General features: G+C 59.6%; 1 protein-coding gene across 2 annotated transcripts in view; it reads right to left on the reverse strand.

Annotated features, from left to right (window-relative positions):
* Positions 1-17,070, reverse strand: part of RAI1 (retinoic acid induced 1) — a 103,379-nt gene extending 86,309 nt beyond the window's left edge. For both annotated transcript variants that reach the window (XM_061391209.1, XM_061391206.1), the window contains exon 1: positions 16,980-17,070. The gene's annotated coding sequence lies outside the window, so the exon portion shown is untranslated. The remainder of the gene's footprint in view (positions 1-16,979) is intronic.
* Positions 17,071-17,848: the final 778 nt, after the last annotated feature.

Genomic DNA, 17,848 nt, shown 5'->3' on the forward strand with positions numbered 1-17,848 from the left:
GACGCTCCCTGCTTCCTCCGAATTATTCCTTCTCTCACTCGAGCACAGGGATCCAGCAGGGGTCTTCGGCAGGCAGAGCCCCAAGGAATCTGACAGAGCCAAAGTAGGAGTCCGCTTCCAAGGTGGCACGGAGCAAAAGCCACTCGGGAGACAAGGGGGTGCAGACCAGAGGGAAGGGGGCTGGGGTCCCAGGGGAAGGGGAGAGGGCAGTGTGAAGAAGGGCATCTTGAGGAAATCACTGACTGGTCCTCCTGTGCCCCCTTCCCTTCTCCCCTTCCACAAGAAAGAGGACAGGGTGGGAGGGAACGACCCAGCAAGAGAAGGGGCCATGGGCTGCCCTGGCCTGGGATCCCCCCAGCAGTTCACAGGGGACTGGGGAGGAGCAGAGCCGGTCCCACAGGGAGCATCTTGAGCCTCAATGCTCCCAAAGGTCCCCATTGCTCCCTATGGCCTCAGGGCCCCCAGCCCGGGCAGAGGGCACAGGGCAGCCCCACAGCCCCCGACCCTTGTGCCTGCTGAGGGGCATGCGGGGGCAGGGCAGTTAGAACAGGCAGCCTGGGCTGCCCCACCCCCAGCACGGGGACCAGAATGCACTGCCTCGGACACAGAGCCTCGCCTCAGAGGGGCAGGGCTGGACCTCAGGGATGACGGAGAGAGCCTTTGTTCAGGCAGCAGACTGGCCTCTGAAAGACAAGGAAGGTGAGGCCGAGAGGGAGGTGGTGGGCCTTGGAGAGGGGACGTGGAGTCTGACCCCGAGGGCCTGGCACATTGTTACTGTGGGTGCTAGAGGGTGAGGCTGGATCACAGGCAGCAGGGCCCTGAACACCAAGCCGGAGACGGCCGGGCGGCAAACCAATTATTCTAACCTCCAGGCCAGCCCTACCTCAGTCCATCCAGCCTCCCCCCACCCGATGCCCTTTCCGGGTAATGAAGGCCGAAGGGTTGGCAGTTGGTAAGTGCAATTAAACCCGTGCTCAAGGCCATGAAGCATCCACGCAGCTCATTAGCAGACGAACGAGAGGACGCTCTGAGGGCCGTGGGCCCCCGGGGCTGTCGGGACCCAAGCCAAGTCAGCCTGGAGGGGGGGACCCCACCCAAAGGAGCCTCATTCACAGGGGCTCCAGTCCAGGTCCTGAGATTAGGTCTTTGGACTGCAAGGCACAAGGTCCAACAGGTGTCTCTCTCCCAAAGAAACAGCTGGGTAAATGGGCCTGGAGGTGCGTGTGACACACACGGTCCTGGGCAGTGGAGACAAACCCAGGCTTCAGCCAGCAGGCACCTATTGATTCAACACCAGAGCAGCAGCTGACACTGAAGCCAGCTCTAAGCACTTAAAAATTCTCTCACTTAATTCCTCCTGTGACTCTAGGATACTTCCTAGATACTCTAGTGGGTACTTCCTGTTGTGGTCCCCGTTTAAAATATATATTTATTTATTTATGTGGCTGTACCAGGTCTTAGGTGAGGTACACAGGATCTTCAGTTGCAACATGTGGGATCTAGTTCCCTGACCGGGGATTGAACCTGGGCCCCCTGTACTGAAAGCACGGAGTTATAGCCACTGGATACCAGGGAAGTCCCTGTGACCCCCATTTAACAGAGGAGAAAACCGAGGCCTAGACAGGACTTGATTCACCAGGTGCTCTGGCTCCTGAGGCTGGCTCACAAGCAGGAAGCCACATCACCATGGGTGAGACGGCTGGGCCGCCAGGGAGATGTGCAGACTGTGGCCAGGAGGAGGCCTGGGCCTTGGGCTGGGGGCCACACCACCAGGTGTGGCCTTGAGGGAGGCAGATGGCAATGGTCCAGGTGAGCTGTAAACCGGAATTGGGGTGAAATCTCCCAGGATTGCTCCCTGGCAACTCATTTGGTTTTTTCCCCCCTAAACACTGGTGAGCCTTCATACTGGGCCTGGGGGCCAGATGTGGCAGGATGACACGCATCGTGGCACCTGGTCTAATGCACAGCAGGAAGCCTGGCAATCAGAGGTGTCCAGAACACAGTCGCAGGCAGGGGAACAAGTGAACTGATGCCGCCCTCCGCCGGGGAGGGACCTGATGCTCTGGCTTCACCTCTTCCCAGTCTCCTGCAGTACCCGCCCCCCACCCCTCCCAGTGGCCTCTGTGAGAGTAAAGAAAGGAATGGTGGGCCTCCTGGGCCCCCTGGGGCAGTGCCTCTGGCATTCCAAAGTCAAGGCTGCTGCTGAGATATCCTGAGGGCCCTGGTGGGGAGGGCAAAGAGCACTGGGAGAGAAGAGACCTGCTTTCTGAGTTCCAGAGGTGTTGGAGCCCACAGGAGGTGGGCAGTGGCCTGGGGCCCACAGCACAAGTGTGGGTCTCCTGACTCCCTCAAGTCCTGGCTGAGCCTCTCAGGTGAGGCGAGCAGCCCCCCTCACACAGGACCCCTGCCCTCCGTTAGTTTGAGGAACTCTGCAAGACTGCTCCGGGTCTGCCTTGGCTCCTGATGAACGCGTGTTCCCATTCCTGTACAGGCCACATAATGACGCAAACAGCTGATATGATTACTGTCTTTCCTGCTTTTGGCAGCTCCACGAGGGTGGGGCGCAGAAACACCCAGATCTCGGAGGATTCTGGTCGCACGCACAGTAGGCCTGCAAACACATCTATAGGCCAAACGAAGCTCTGTGATTACAAACAGTCGCAGGGCCAAAGGAAAAAAATGTGTGCTGGGGTGGGCTCCTGCCTCCCCAAGCCCCCCAGGACCTCCCACCTCCACACAGCAGTCTCAGGGCCTGGACGGACCTCGAGGCCCCCGTGGCTGGGGGCTGCAAGCAAGAGAGGGGCTCACCCCCTTCCCCAGCCTGACCCCGAGGCCAGCCCACCCCCGCAGCTGCCGGCTGGCCTGCAAAGGTATGGCTCCCAGGGGGGCCCTGGGCATCCTCATTAGGAAAGTAGTGACAGACACATTAGCTGCCGAGGTGGGGGAAGCTGAGGGCTGTCACGGGCTGAGGAAAACCAAATGCCATGGGCCATGTCTGGGCCGCATCTGGGTGAGGGGCTGCTGCCGGGAAAGGACAGAGGTGATGCCCCGGCGCCGTGCCACCCCCAGAGCTGGGACTCCCTCCTGGGACTCGGGCCCCAAGCCGAGTGCCCCCAACATCCCTGGCTGTCCTTGCTGCCTGCCTCTGAGCAGGACTCAACTTGCCGACCAAGTTGGTATCCGCCAACCAAGTCCTGCCTGCCCTGTGCTACAGGAGGATGGCTGGGAATCCACCCCCAGGACACGGAAGAGGAAGATGAGGTGACGGGGCTGTCGGGGGGTGCCCTGAGCAGAGCACTGCAGCCAGAGCCGCGCCCAGCATCAGGGCTACCGTGGCTATCACAGGCTGTGTGCTCTTGGACCTTGGCTGTCCCCATCCACGAGATGTGGGCCTGGACCACCCTGACCCCAGGGTTCCTTCTGGTCTCTGAGTCACAGGGCAAGGAAGGCTCAGTTCTGCTGGAAGAGTGCCAGGGGCTGCCAGTGTCTCTTCAGTCCCCAACGCCAGTCCTTCCCGGAGCCTGAGGCCCCGCCACACAAGGGTCACAGAACACAAGTGCATCAGGCATCAATTCCTCCCAGGCCACGGCTGGGGCAGCAGACAGCCCACAACCCAGTCGGTGCCACCGACTCTGCCTTTGACACAAAAGTCCTGCACCATGCCACGTGCGCACTGAAACGGGCTCACACACAACAGACACACACTCGGCACACCTGGGGCCCCACCACAAATGCAGACACACACACACAGAGGAACATCTGCCCCCCAACCCTAATCCCATGTTGAGGACACAACCACAGATATGAGCACACAAACTTGCTCGCAAAACCCCTCAACTCATTCTCCAACCCCTACCCCCACACACACAGGCACCGCACTGTACACACAGGCACACTCTTAGCACACAGACTCATATACACACCTGGACACAGTAAGCATGCGAGAATCATCACCCTCCAGTATGGAACCCCCTCAAAGATGGACAGACACACAGCCCCCCACGCCCAGGAACACAAACACACACTCATCCTGGCGCCTGGTTACATTCCATATGGCAGGCAGCACCCAGCCCAGAAGAGCGGCTCCAGATAAATAAGTCATGTTCAGAGCATTAATCTCAGCCCCAACCTGGCTGCCTCCCTGCTGCAGGTAAAGCGAAATGGGGCTTCAATATTTCATAAACGAATAAACCTGCTAAGAGAACACAATTTACAAGGCTGCCGGCTGCAGGCTCCCAACAGCCCTCACACATCTTTTCACTTTGGGAACATGTGGTGGTGACTGTGGGTGGTGGCCAGTGGGGCATGATACCTGGTACCCCACCTGCCCCTCTCTTCCCAGGGTGCTCTTCCCAGGGAAGGGTGCGTTCTGTGATTTTCCATCCACTAAATCCAGCTGCTGCCCAGGGACAGGGCCCTGCACTCTCTCCCCTCTTCCGCCTTCCCCTCAAGTCTTAAATGCCTTTTAAATGCCGGTCCATCCTTGGCAGCTCTGATTTTCCAAGGTCTGTTTCACGCAGGGCTGGGATGTGTCAGAACTGAACTGCTTAGGAATGAAGAAAGAAGGCCTGGCAGCGGAGATGGGTAGGGCCAGGGCAGCTTGGAGTTTAAGAGGCAGCTGAGCTGAGGGAGGCTGCACCTGGTGCCAGGCCTACAGGCCTATAAGGGGAGGCCAAGCAGCCCAGGGCAGCAGAAACCTGCTCCTAGGACATAGAGAGGGAGCAGAAGGGGGCCACAGGGCCAACTACAGGCTAAGTCTGCACCTGGCTGGGCAAGGGGGACCCGGATGTGACTGAGGTCTGGGACCTCGGTGTGGCCTTGCTGCTGGAGCCTGGTCTCCTCAGGGGCAACAAGTCTTCAACAGCTCTGCACAGGCTGGGTGGCACTGGCTGGGCTCGGTGGCCCCTGACCAGACTGCAATTGAGGAGCCAGGGCAAGGGTTCCTGGGGTCCAACCAAGATGGAGAGAGATCCAACCAAGTTAGGAAGCAGCCACCCAGTCTGACTCCTCTCTGAAGCTCCCGAGATCCAGTTCCAGTTCTCTCCAGACTTACAGACTCAGGGAAAAGGAGCAGGCTTCACACAGGAAGGGAGAAAAGCAGGACATCACATGGCTCACAGAGGAAGAAGGCGGCACCCTTTAACAAAAGACCCCAGGACAGGGCAGAGAAGAGTGAAATGAGGCTGCCTTTGGGGCCTGGGAGTTTGGGTGAACTGCTTTCCATTTGCCTTACTTTCCAGAAGTCTATAATCACTACTCTTTCTGTAGTAAGGGAGAAAGCTATTAAAACACAAGGGCCTTACAAAACCAAATATACAGCATGACTCCATATTCTATATTTATTACATATATCGTGTTGTTTACTGTATGTCTAGAGAAAAAATGCTGACAATGATTATGTTCTGGGGGTGGAATTATAAGAGGTTTTTGCTTGTCATCTGGCACTTTTAGGTTTTTCTAAAATCAACGTGGTTATAACCTGGTGAAAGTGTTAGTTGCTCATTCCTCTCCGACTCTTGGTGACCCCCATGCACTGTAGCGCCCCAGGCTTCTCTGTCCATGGAATTATCCACGCAAAAATATTGGAATGGGTTGCCATTTCCTTCTCCAGGGGATCTTCCCAACCCAGGGATTGAATCCGGGTCTCCCACATTGCAGGCAAATTCTTTACAGTCTAAGCCATCAGGGAAGCCCTTTATAACCTGATTTTATTTTTAAAAAACCAAAATGCTCAGGCCTGATAAGTTCTTTTCCACATCAAGTCCCTCCCGCGGCCACTTAAGTCCATTCTCACCCTCCCAGTGCGAGTTCTCGAAAGGCCAAGGACAGCTGCCCCCGCCCAGGACACTTTTTCCAAGGCCCAAGACTGCACCCTTCAGCGGCCTGCCCAGGCCATGTGCGGGCGAGCAGAGGTCAGCCGAGTGCCCGGGGGAAGACGGGGGTAAGGCCCGGGAGTGACCGGCGGGACACCGAAGGCACGAGGCCCGAAAGGGCATCAAGCAAGGCAGGCAGCTGGCGAAGGAAGGGCAGAGCCAGGGCCAGGCCCGTAGGGGAGTACGGGACGCAAGGCAACCGACCCGGACCGGGACGAGAACCCGGGGACGCCAGCCCGTCCGGAAGCCCCGCCCCGCGCCCCGGTTCCCGGAAACCAGGGGCAGTGAGGGGCGGGGCCCGAGCCACGCCCACAGCCCCGGTTCCCGGAAGTCGCGGTCTGCCGAGGCCAGGGGCGGGGCCTCGAATCCCCACCCCGCGACTGCGCGGGGCACGCCGGGATGGGCGCTGCCATGGCGACGCAGCGGCCACCCCGCCCCTCCCCGCGCCCTGGCCTCCGGAGTCGCGGTCGCGGCCCTGGCTGGGCTCGTCCGGCCTGATGCGCCGAGGCCCCAGCCTGGCCGCTTTGAGGGCGCCGCTGGGAGCGAAGGGAAGCCAGGAAGCGCGGGCGTTTGCCCTCCCGAGGTCGGGGAGGAGAGGAAATGGCCCCCGAGGCGGTAATGCAGCTGCCTCTGTGTCTGGCCTGCCGGCTCCTACCAAGCCCTCCCCGAGGTGGGGCTGCGCGCGCCTGGACAGGCGGGCCAGCCCGGGCTGCCCTGTTAGGGTCTAGGATTTGCCCCCGAGATGGCCCCTCCATCAGCGCAGGGGATGCTGGGCTCCAGGGCCTAGGACCCGAGATGCCAGCTTCTGTCCACCCACATGCCAGGCATCTGTTACTGAACAGTACGAACCCTTTGCTCCGCTGCCCTCTAGGCCCCCTCAGTGCCCTCTCAGGAGACCCAGCCAAGCTGGCAGCCCGCCAGGCAGACCCTGATCCTTTCTTGGCCTGTATCCCTGTAGGGTGGGGGTTCACACGACGGGCCAGGCCAGTCGGGCCGGATGACTATCTCCCCAGTCCTGTGTGAGTGACTCTGCCCCAGTAGGTGGGCAAACAAGCCCAGATCTGTTAAGGAGTGAAGTGGCAGGGCTGGGACACAGCCAGGCTGACTCCAGAAGCCTGTCCACACACAGTGGCACTCCCTGCTCCCTGGCCGCCCAGCCTGGGCTGGTCCAGCCGCCTATCTCTGCCCAGAGCACTGGCCTGGCCTGCAGTCCCCTCCCCCGCCCCCTCCTTCCCCTCCCACCAGCCGGCTTCCCTTCTGAGCCGCCAATCTGCAACCACACAAAGCCCTGTTTGTTTGCTTTCTCGGCTGCTCCCCCTGGATCCGATGTCTTTCTCTGCTACCTGCCGGCCTGGCTTCCTCTCCAGAAAGCCTTCCCAGACTCCTGAAAGGAAGGAGGGGCCAGTCATCCTCCCTAGAATCCACCTTCTTGGTTCTGGGGGTACCCAGCCAGAGCAGTCTGATGGCTTTGTAGCCCCCTCACTACCTCTCAGAATTTTGGGGTGCCTCCTGGGCAAAGCAGGAGATGCCTGCAGCCAGAAACTGGGACGGGGGAGGGGAGCCAGAGCAGTCCTGCCAATCTCCCTTTTTTTGTGAGCAAGGCTTGTTTTGTCAATCAGGAAGGCTGCCCCTGACTTCCCTCCCAGCAACTCACGGGGGCTGCCAGAAGATAAGGAGATGAATGGGGCCAGGACGGCAAATTCGAGGAGGCGGAGGGACACCCCAGGTTCAAGGCCATCACCCACCCTTGCTCTTTCTGAGGGTACCCAGGCTCACCAGGCTCTAGGATGAAGGGTTACAGGCTGCACTGGGAGCCTGGCTTGGGAGGTACCCTCTCAGTGCCCACGCTAGGCAAGCACCTGGGCAGATCTGTCTCCATGGCAGGCACTCTCTTGCAGTGTCTTGGGACACCCTATCAGCCTGAGCTGAAACAGGGCTTTCACAGACACAGAAAAATAAACACCCGCATTCCACACCACCTTCTCTACCTGCAGAGTAGGGGCTGCCCTCTCTCCCCAATCAAATAATGAAACCCAACACTGATACCGCACAGAGATACCACAATCCCGCCTGGTTCCTTCTACCCAGGGTTCTTTCACTGCACCGTCACACTGGGTGGCCTAGGGCAGGTCCTAACCTCCCTGGGCCTCTCTCTTCCCCTTCCTGTCCCCTTCCATGCAGTTTAACCCTTAAAAGCAACTCCAGGACAAAGGTGTGGTTGTGCCCACTTGACAGATGAAAGCAGGCTCTGATTGAGAAAGCTACAGAGACTGAAACTGCTCTAGTCAGAATTCAAGCCCACTTCTGACTCCGAGGCCTAAAAAAAAAAAAAAACCCCACCAGGTCACAGTATTATTTCACAGAGATTATCTGCTGAATGGATGAGTGACCACCAGGAGATGAATGAGGAACAGGCAGGGCCTGGCTTTGGAGCCCAACAGATTGTGGTTTCCAATCTCAGGTCTGCACTTGGTCGCTGGGTGACCTCACGCAGGTCACTTAACCTCTCTGAGCTTCAGTTCCTTGATCCATAGGAGTTGGTTAATAAGGCTTAGAGAGGACCACCCAGCGCTGAGCACAATAGCAGGTACTCATTAAATGATGGCTTTTCTCCATGATTCCTCTCAGCAGCCAAAGAGCCAGGCATCCACTTATTAGAGGAACCAGGTCTCTCCTACCTCCGCTTTCACCCACCTGTCCCCGCTGCTGGGCATCCCTCCCGTCACCATCTCTGGCCCTCTGCAATGCTCAGGCTGAGCTCCCCGGGCTCCTGTCCTGCCTGGGAGAGCAGGGCCTCTGTTTAAGCAGCCAGCACAGGGGGCCCGGGGTGGGGGTGGGGGGGGGGTCACTGTCATCCCAAGGGAACAAAGCCAGCACCGTCCACATCCTGCTGGACTCGAGAAAAGAGAGCCACTCAATTAAGTGTGATCTGGCCAAATGTCTGTTTTTTCTGCTATTTCGGGCCACAGTGGGGATTTTCTGTGCTCCTCTCAAAGGTGTCCTAAACCAGATTCCTTCCCATTTCCCTCATCCCTGTGTTTGAAATGAAAATATTGTTCTTCCTCTTCTTTTTTTTCCTAGTTCTCTTTCCCATCTATCAGACAGATGCAAATGAGGGAAGGGGCAGAGCTGGGACCTCTCCAGAGGGCAGCATTTCCCTCCCACCAACCCACCAGGCCTCCGCAGGGCACCCCCCCACCCCAGTGCCCTGGAGCACAGCATGCTGGGAGATGCAGTTGCCTCAAACCAAGCAAAGCAGAGAGGTCCCTGGTCTTGAGGCTGGGTCATTGTCTGCTGTTGCCCCAGACACACACCAGGCATCTGCCCCTTCTACCACACACCTCTGCCTTTCTGCTTCTGAGCCTTTTCTGGGACTGCACCCCTCCACCCCCACCTCTGCCTGGATGCCCTCCTCCAAGGCCTCCGCTGCAAGGGGCGCCTTCTTAGCTGCAGCAGGGTCACAGGTGAATGAACCTACATCCACACAGTCACGTCTTTGAGGTCTGCTCACCTACCAGACTGAGGGCTTCACAAGGGCAGGGGCACAGCCATGTCGTCATGTGGCTCCAGGACAAGGCTGCCCAAACCCCTCAGCACTGCTGACGTTTGGGGCCAGGTAACTTGTGGGGGTGTGTCCTGTGCATCCCAGGATGTTGAGCAACGTCCTGGGCCTCAACCTACTAGATGTCAGCACCCCCTCCCCCAGTGGAGACAACCAAAAACATCTACAGACAGGGCCCCAGGCCACCCGAGGGACGAAATCACTCCCAGTTGAGAACCACTGCTCTGAGGCCTGCATCCCAACCTCTGCCCGCCCCCAAATGAGCAAATACACAACTCTCCCTACCCCACCAACAGGTGATTTTTATTTTACCTCTTATCATGCATGCATGCATGCGTGCAAAGTCACTTCAGTCATGACCGACTCTCTGCGATTCCATGGACTGTAGTCCACCAGCTCCTCTGTCTACGGGATTCTCCAGGCAGGAATACTGGAGTGGGTTGCCATGTCCTTCTCTAACCTCTTAGCATCATCACATGCAAATTTCATTTCCCATCATACAGAAGCTTCCAGAAGACAGGCCCACTTGACCTCAGCTGTGTATCAGTGCTGATCCACGGTTACCATTTTCTGCAGGAATAACTCTCAAAGCATCAAAGAGCACCTGAGTAAAAGCCAACTCTGTTCCCACTTCGGCACCCTGCCCTGGGCTCCTGTGTGATTGTGCTTCAGCAGCTAAATGTGTCAGGGCCTCGGAGTCTCTGCCTTATTGTAAAAATTCTTTGTCCCATGCTAGTAACAGACTTACAACTTCACATCTCTAAGGAGCTGTGGCCCCCAAGAAGAAATCTTTCAAGTGTTTTGTTTTGTTAATATTTATTTATTTATTTGGCTGCGTTGGGTCTTGGCTGTGGCACGTGGGATCTCCTCTCTTCAAGACAGCGTACAGGATCTTCATTTGTGGCATGTGGGATCTAGCTCCCTGACCAGGGATCGAACCCAGGCCCCCTACATTGGAAGCTCAGAGCCCCAGCCACTGGACCACCAGGCAAGGCCCTCAGGTGGTTTTTAACTGACATATTCTGAGAAGTATTATCACTAATAGGCAACATTTATTAAGCATTTTGCTATGTGCCAACTGCAGCCAAGTGCTTTGCAGGCATCTTCTCGTTCAGTCCTCTTAGAAAAGAAACTATGAAATTGGTGGTGTCATTTCTGATACCTGATATATGAGGAAAGAGAGGCTCAGAGAGCTGGAGGAACCTGCCTAAGAACACCCAGAGGTGGTCTGGTGGCCTCCGTCGATTGAAGGTGTCAATCGGAAAATTCACTCAGCTTCAGTTCTCTTTTTAATTTACTTGCCTGTGTTGGGTCTGCAGCTCGTGGGGTCTCCCTTGTCACGTGGGATCTTTCATTGTGGCAGGCGGCTTAGTTACTCCAAAGCATATGGGAGTTCAGTTCCCCAACCAGGGATCCAACCCGAGTTCCCTGCATGGCAAGGTGGCTCTTCACCACTGGGCCACCAGGGAAGTCTCTCAGCTTCAATTCTTGATACTGAAGTTACTTTTTGAAGTCTGAAGCCCACCTGGTGCCAGGCAGGGTTACACCTTCCCAGGCGGACAGGCCTCACCCACTGGGCTCCTGAAGTAGACACCTGTCCCCAGGGCTCCTTGGAAGATTCGACCCCGGAGGCTGTGGCTTGCCGGGGTGGGGGCTTGCGGAGTTCGGAGGGCCACCACCTGCTTCCTGGGTGTCAGGCCTCACAGAAAAGCCCTGGCTGCACTGCCCTCCCTCAGCAGGGAGCAGGTGCCGAGATTCTTCAGGGCAAGAATAAAAATGAACCATCTTCTAGCACCTTCTATGTATTTCTATGCATTAAAACAGGCTCTGTCTGAAGAATTTTACCTGCATCAACTCACTAATTCTCCCAACAAACCCATGAGGCGAGTGCTGACATACCCCCAACCCCCCGCCCCATGTCACCGATGAGCAAAGAAACAGTAAGCAGCAGGGCCATGATGCGAACCCGAGACGCTGAACTCCAAAAGGCAGGTGCTTATCCACACTGCCGTATTACAAGTGTCTTGTGTTGACAGCTGTGTTCCCCGCACTCTGGTCTGAGCGAGGTACTATGTGATTTAGGAACAAATGCACGAAGAAATGAATGAGTCTGTGGTTATGCTGCCACCCGAGTCCACCCCACAGCACCAGGGCCAAGCCCCTTTGCAAGCAAAAATTCTGGCTGGAAAACTAATTCTCACCTGCCCCACCAGGTGACCAAGACCCATGCGATCCATCCACCTCTACCTGGCTGGGGAAGAAACAGGCACCAAACTCTCAGTTTCGGCCCATGTCACGACAGGACTGGAGCGGTCACAGCCACCTCTTCCCATAAAGTCCTTCAGCGGGAGGAATAACAACTTGAGTCTCCACACAGTAGGCTCCAGGGGCCGGGGACTGCGCCCATGTGAAGGTGGGGAGATGGAGCCCCCGGCAGGACAGCCACACCTGGACTTGACCCTGGGCTTTCCAGACGACAGAACACGCTGCATGCAGAGTTCGGACAGGAGGGGAAATGTGCTGGGGGCGGGGGTGACTTTCCTGCAGCAGCAGCTGGAACTCAAACCCTGTCCTGACTCCAAACCCAGGGCTGTGCCACTGCTCAGCCGTGATGCCCCGACTGGACCAGACCAGACCGAGGCATGGTCTCCAGGGAGGGGACCAAGTATGACAGAGTCTGTACACCTCACGTGGGACCCGTCTGGGGCCCATTCTGGCCCAGAGCGGCCCAAGCCCCCCCACTGACCCCCTCCGCCTCCCCCCACCCCTGCCTTGCCCTGCCCCACTGCATCTGCTCCGCTCCCCTCCCGGCTCCCTGGACCCCCTTCCTGAGCCCAGTCACCACATAGTAACTGTATGACCGCTGTCCACCGGCCTGGAGCCTCTCAGCTCTGAGCCCTGCAAGCCCAGGGCCAAGAGGGGGGGACTTGGCGGGGAGGGGGTGTCTGCTGGGTGAGTGATGGTTGGCTGGTCCCATGGGAGCCCTGGTGCTCCTGGCCCATCCTCCTATCCCTCTTGACCAAGTGCCCTTTCCCACGTTGCTCTTTCCTCCCACCGCTACCCGCCCCCCACCCCACACACTCTTCACACGGATTCGAGAACCAGCAGAGCAAAAGCTTTCCGCTGGCAGCCTAGCCGTCTGCGCCTCCGGCCGCTGGCACCCACCCTGGTGTCACATTCCAGTCTTGGATCCCAGTGACCCACCCAGGCACAGGGCACGCTCTGCCTCAGTCCCCAGGGAAACAGGATGAGCCAGTTCTTCCCACCCGCCCCATCCCCCCTCCCAGGGAGCAGTGGGGCCCCTCACTTGTCTCCTCTATGGTCTGACAAACAGAATCCTTTGACCAGCACCCTGAGAGTCCCCAAGATCCCAATAGGACCCCCAAAACAACACTGTGCCCCCCCAGCTCACCTTCTCGCCCACCCCTTCCTGCTGGGAAGGCTTCTGAGTGCTCTGTGCTCCCCCGCTTTGCCCGTGGAGCTGCAGAGAGGAGGCGGCCAAGCCCTGGGCCTCGATGCCTCAGCCTCCTGGGGAGGACAGACACCGACAGAATTACCGCTAATTCCGTGATGAACGCTATGCTTCAGCTGTAGACAAAGGGGAATGACTCAGTTCTGCCGCGGAGGTCAGAGCAGGAGACAGGACGTCTGCTTTGGTCCCAGGAGGCAGGGAGAAAGGTGCAGGGAAGCCCAGGTGGAAGGAACAGCTGGGGCCAACGCAGCACAGAGGCAGCAATGCCAGGGCTGTCTCCGGGGGGGCGGGGGTCTGCTGCAGCAGAAGGGGAAGGGGCAGAGCTGGCGAAGGACAGGAGAGGCCCCCACCTGGGAAGGGCTCCTGAGCAGACCTTTATTCGGAGGCAACAGGAACCCCAGGGCGACACTGCCGTGATGGAGAAAGGTCACCCTGTAGTGGGGCCCACACGGGAGGGGGCAGGATGGAGGCAGGGAGGCCCATGAAGAGGTTGGGCAAAAGCTAGCCTCTCCCGTCACGGCCTTTATGAACCAAGTCCTCCCTCTTGGCCACAGGACACAGGCTCCATCTGCTGCAGCCACCAAAGAACCACTGGTGTGCTCCCACCGCCAGGATCACCCCCCTCCCCACCTACCTGAGCTCCAAGTCCCCTCAGCCATGCAGCTTCACCTCCACAAAGCCCTCCACCTCTGGCCAAGTGAAGACACTCTCACCTCTGGACTTCATGCTCAGGCTACCCATCCCCCATCCTGAAACTGACTCATGTGGTCCCCATCTGCCCCTCCTCATAGGAACAAGTCCCGCCAAAGATGCTCCTTCCCTCACTGTCCCCAGCACACCTGCCAGCTCTTCCATGGGAGGCCCTGCTCCCCCCCAAGACCTGGCAGGAGCTCCCACTTGTCCCTTTGGGTACCATGTGGGTCCCACCCCTGGGCTGTGACCTTGCAGGCAGGTGTATTAAGCACTGCTGCTGCTGCTAAGTCGCTTCAGTCGTGTCCGACTCTGTGCGACCCCATAGATGGCAGCCCACCAGGCTCCCCTGTCCCTGGGCTTCTCCAGGCAAGAACACTGGAGTGGGTTGCCATTTCCTTCTCCAATGCATGAAAGTGAAAAGTGAAAGGGAAGTCGCTCAGTCGTGTACGACTCTTAGCAACCCCATGGACTGCAGCCCACCAGGCTCCTCCATCCATGGGATTTTCCAGGCAAGAGTACTGGAGTGGGGTGCCATTGCCTTGTCCAGTATTAAGCACAGGACTTCAAAATAGTGGGCCCTGGGAAATACCTGGTGGGCCCGTGAGCCCAGGTGCCTCTCCCACGGGAACACTGCCAACCTGCAGGGCTCCACCTGGTCCTGCCTGCTGAACCACATGTTGGGGGCGGGGGGCGGGGAGAGACATCCACGCACAGCCACATGTGACTATTAAAGCATGAGGTACAAACACAGATGGCCATGGAAAGGCAGTAGTGACAATAACGGTGTCAAGGCCAGCTGGCGTTTATTGGGAGAGACACTGTTCTCAGATTCATGGGTTGCGTGGACTCATTAAAGCTTCACCACAATCCAGTGAGGCTGGAACTGTTATTAGCTTCTTTGTACAGATGGGGACACTGAGGTACAGAGATAAATAACCCATTCAATATGTGGTAAAGCCAGGAATCACCCAACACCTTCCCCTGGAGCTCCCCCTGCCATGACCCCCGCATGACCCCAGGAAGGGAAAGGGGAGCTGAGAAGAGCACGAGGCGAGGCGTGGTCCAGATCGGGGTAAGAGGAAGCTCTGTGTTTGTGTGTGTCAGACGTGTACGCACAAGTGAACAGCAAACCACATTCAAAGTGCTAACTGGGGTTACTGGGGGCACTTCTACCCTATATACCTCTGGGTTATTTGCATTTTTCACAATGAGAACAAATCCATGTGTCACCTGAGTAATTCAAAAAGAGAGACACTGTCAGGGCCTCAATTCATGTTTGTTGAATGACTAGAAAGCAGACTCATTTTCTAGGCCTGTTTTTTCAAACTCTGGGTATGACCCATTAGCGGATCGTGACATCAATTCAGGGGTCACAGAATGCAATTAAAAAAAAAAAATCAAATAGACTAGAACAGAAAATATCAGACCAGGGCACAAAACAGAGGAAAGAGCTATTTCACTCAACTTTCGTTTCAGTTACACACAGTGGGCATGAATGAAGCTGGGACCTGAAATGTGTTTCTTACTGCAGGTCACAGGTGAGGTCCTGGAACCCGCAGTCCAGACCCAAGAGCCTGAGGAATCAGCCCGGGCCCTGCTGCACAGGCCTCCTGGTCCAAAGTGGCAGAATGGGTGACCTCCCTGTGTTTAGGAAGCTGCCGGGGTGCCTGGCTGTTGGAAAGGTCACACTCAGCCCGCTCTGGATCACCCGCAGACACACAATCCTGGAACCAAGGCTTCTGAGTGTGAGGGTCTCCCCCAAACCACAATGTCTGTGTCCACTCCCTCTGGGTCACCCAAAAGGCCACTGCTCCTAAAGACTCGCTCCTGGATGCTCCTGTGGGGGGGCGGGGTGGGAAACTAAAAGATTCCTTGCCAGTTTCCAGATGCGAGGCCACGTCCCAGGGAAGCCTCTGGAAACGCAGCCGTGTGGTCAGTCGGGAGGGGCCTCCACTGAGTCTGCAGCGAGGGCCGCTCCCACCCAGGGTGGGCCTGACCCCTGGCAGAGTCGGTCTGCATGGAGGATCTGGTGCGGGCAGAGAAGCAGAGCCCCCAGCCCGAGGCTCCCAGGGCGCTGGCGCCTCCACATCAGAGCTCGCCTAACTCACCCCGCCTCCCTTCCCAGGGCAGCAGACAACTAAAAAAAGATAAAATAAAAAGAAGTAATTCCCCTGCTTTGACGTCAGCTCGAGGTCTTAACAGCCCAGCAGCGGCATGAAACTGGATTGCAACCAGATGTAATGCCCTTGAATCCTCCACACGCCACTGCGTTGGAAGACAAATGGCAGGGGGTTGAGCGGGTGGAGGGAACCGTGCGGGTCCCGCGTGGGTCCCGGATGAGAGCCTGCGGAAACCCTGGGAAGCCCAGGCCCGGGTCGCCATTCAGGCGTGCTGCCTCCCCTCCCCCAGCCCCCCAGAAGCGCATTGTTACTCCGGATGGCGTCTTCATTCAGGGCCAGAGCCCCAGCGCCGCCCCTGTCGGGGGCTCCCCGGATCAGGCACGACTCGGGCCGCGCTCCGGCTCCGGGTGTGGATTTGAGGACGACCCAGAGCCCAGGAGGGGAAATCGCTCGCTGGGAAAACGGGCGCCCCAGGAAGCTAGGGCCGCCACGGCCTCGGGCCTGCGTGGTGTTTCGCTTCCCCTCCGCCCCTCCTGGGCGGCCCCCGGCAACCAAAGCTCCAAAGTCACCCCCGCGTCCTGCCACCCCCTCGCCCCCGCCGCACTTGGCGACGCCGCCTTGCGCCCGGCCCTCGCGTCCTCCTCTGGGTCTCCTGTCTCCCAGGCGCCGGCCCAACGACCTGGCCGGTGGTGCGCCGCCGTCCGTCCAGGGACTCGCGTGGCCGGAGCCCCCACCGTGACGTCACCCCGAAAGGCCCCTGCGCCCCAGGCCTGGCCGAGACGGAGCTCCCCGGCCTCCCGGGCCGCTTCCTGCCCGGTCGCGCGGCCTGCGCACAGGCCCGGGCGCCCCTGCCCGCGTCGGAGCACGGATCGGGGCTCCGCCGAGGGCCTCACACGCCGCCCCTCCCCATCACGGCCCTCGCTGCCCCGGCTCCCACGCCAGGGCCCCGATAGGCCCAGAGGCCCCCAGAGAAGTCGGCTCCCCGCCCCCCACCCGGACGCCCTCACAAAGCTCGCCTCCGGTCCCGGCGCGTCGCGAATGCCCCGGTCCCTACCCCCCGCTCGGGGTACCCCCGGGGACAAGCACGCGCACAGTCCTCGCGCCCCCGCCTCGCACCAGCCCCGGCCCTCGTCCCACGGCGCGGGGCGCCCCCACCCCGCCGCAGCTCCTCCGACTGCCATCCGGTGACCTCGCGCCCCCTGCACACAAAGCGACTTCCCCGCGGCCCCCGCGCCCCCGCCCCGGCCCTCGGTGCTCACCTCGGCGCGCGCTCACTCGGGGGCCCGGGGTCTGGCGCTGCGACTTCGCGGCCCGGAGGTCCGGGAGGCCATAGGGGTCGGGGCGCGGCGGCCCGGCCGGCCCGCGGCCAGGCAGGAAGGAGGGTGGGCCGCGGCGCCCCCTCCTCGCGCCGGCGCTCGGGCGGCGGACTGGGCGGCCTGCTCGGCGCGCTCTCGCCCGGCCGCGCCTCGCTCCGCGCCTCGCCTTCCGAGCGCAGCCTCGGGCGGGGGCGGCGCCCGGGGCGCAGGGACCAGGCCCTGGCCGCGCACCTCCGGGCCTGCTGGCGTCGCAGGGCCGCGGGGAAATGCGGTCCCCTCCGCGCAGGAAGAGCGGGCGGCGGGCGCTGCGCGGGGGGAGAAGGCGGCGAGAGCGCGAGGAGAAAAGTTCCCGGCCGCCTGGCCGCGCTCGCTCGCCGCCCGGGCGCCAGGTGGGCCGTGCGCCCCGACAGCGCCCCCTGGCGGCCCGCGCCCGCTGAGGGCCTGGGGCGGGGGTTTGGACGGGGGGACCCCAGGGGCCCACAAGGACGCGGGGGCCGGGGCCGGAACCTCGGACGGAGGACGTGGACTGGCACTGGCGCTCGAGTGCTCCGAGCTCCAGCCGAGTCCCGGGGCCAGGCCCCCGCCTTCACCCACCACGTCTCTCCCTGTGACCTCGCCTTCCCCGTCTGGGAAACGTTCCGACCTCTAAGCTGGGACGCCACCGCGCAGAGCTCTCTTCACTCACTGGCACCTCGGTGGGTTCAGAGTGAGCAGAGACAAGTGGTCCCTGCCGTCCTGGGGCTGGCGGCCTGGTGGGCAGAGACAGAGCACATGTGAGAAAGACCATTCCCGGGAGCAGTGAGGGCTACTCG

The sequence above is a fragment of the Bos javanicus genome, chromosome 19, assembly GCF_032452875.1.
Source record: "Bos javanicus breed banteng chromosome 19, ARS-OSU_banteng_1.0, whole genome shotgun sequence".
Classification (NCBI taxonomy): Eukaryota; Metazoa; Chordata; class Mammalia; order Artiodactyla; family Bovidae; genus Bos; species Bos javanicus.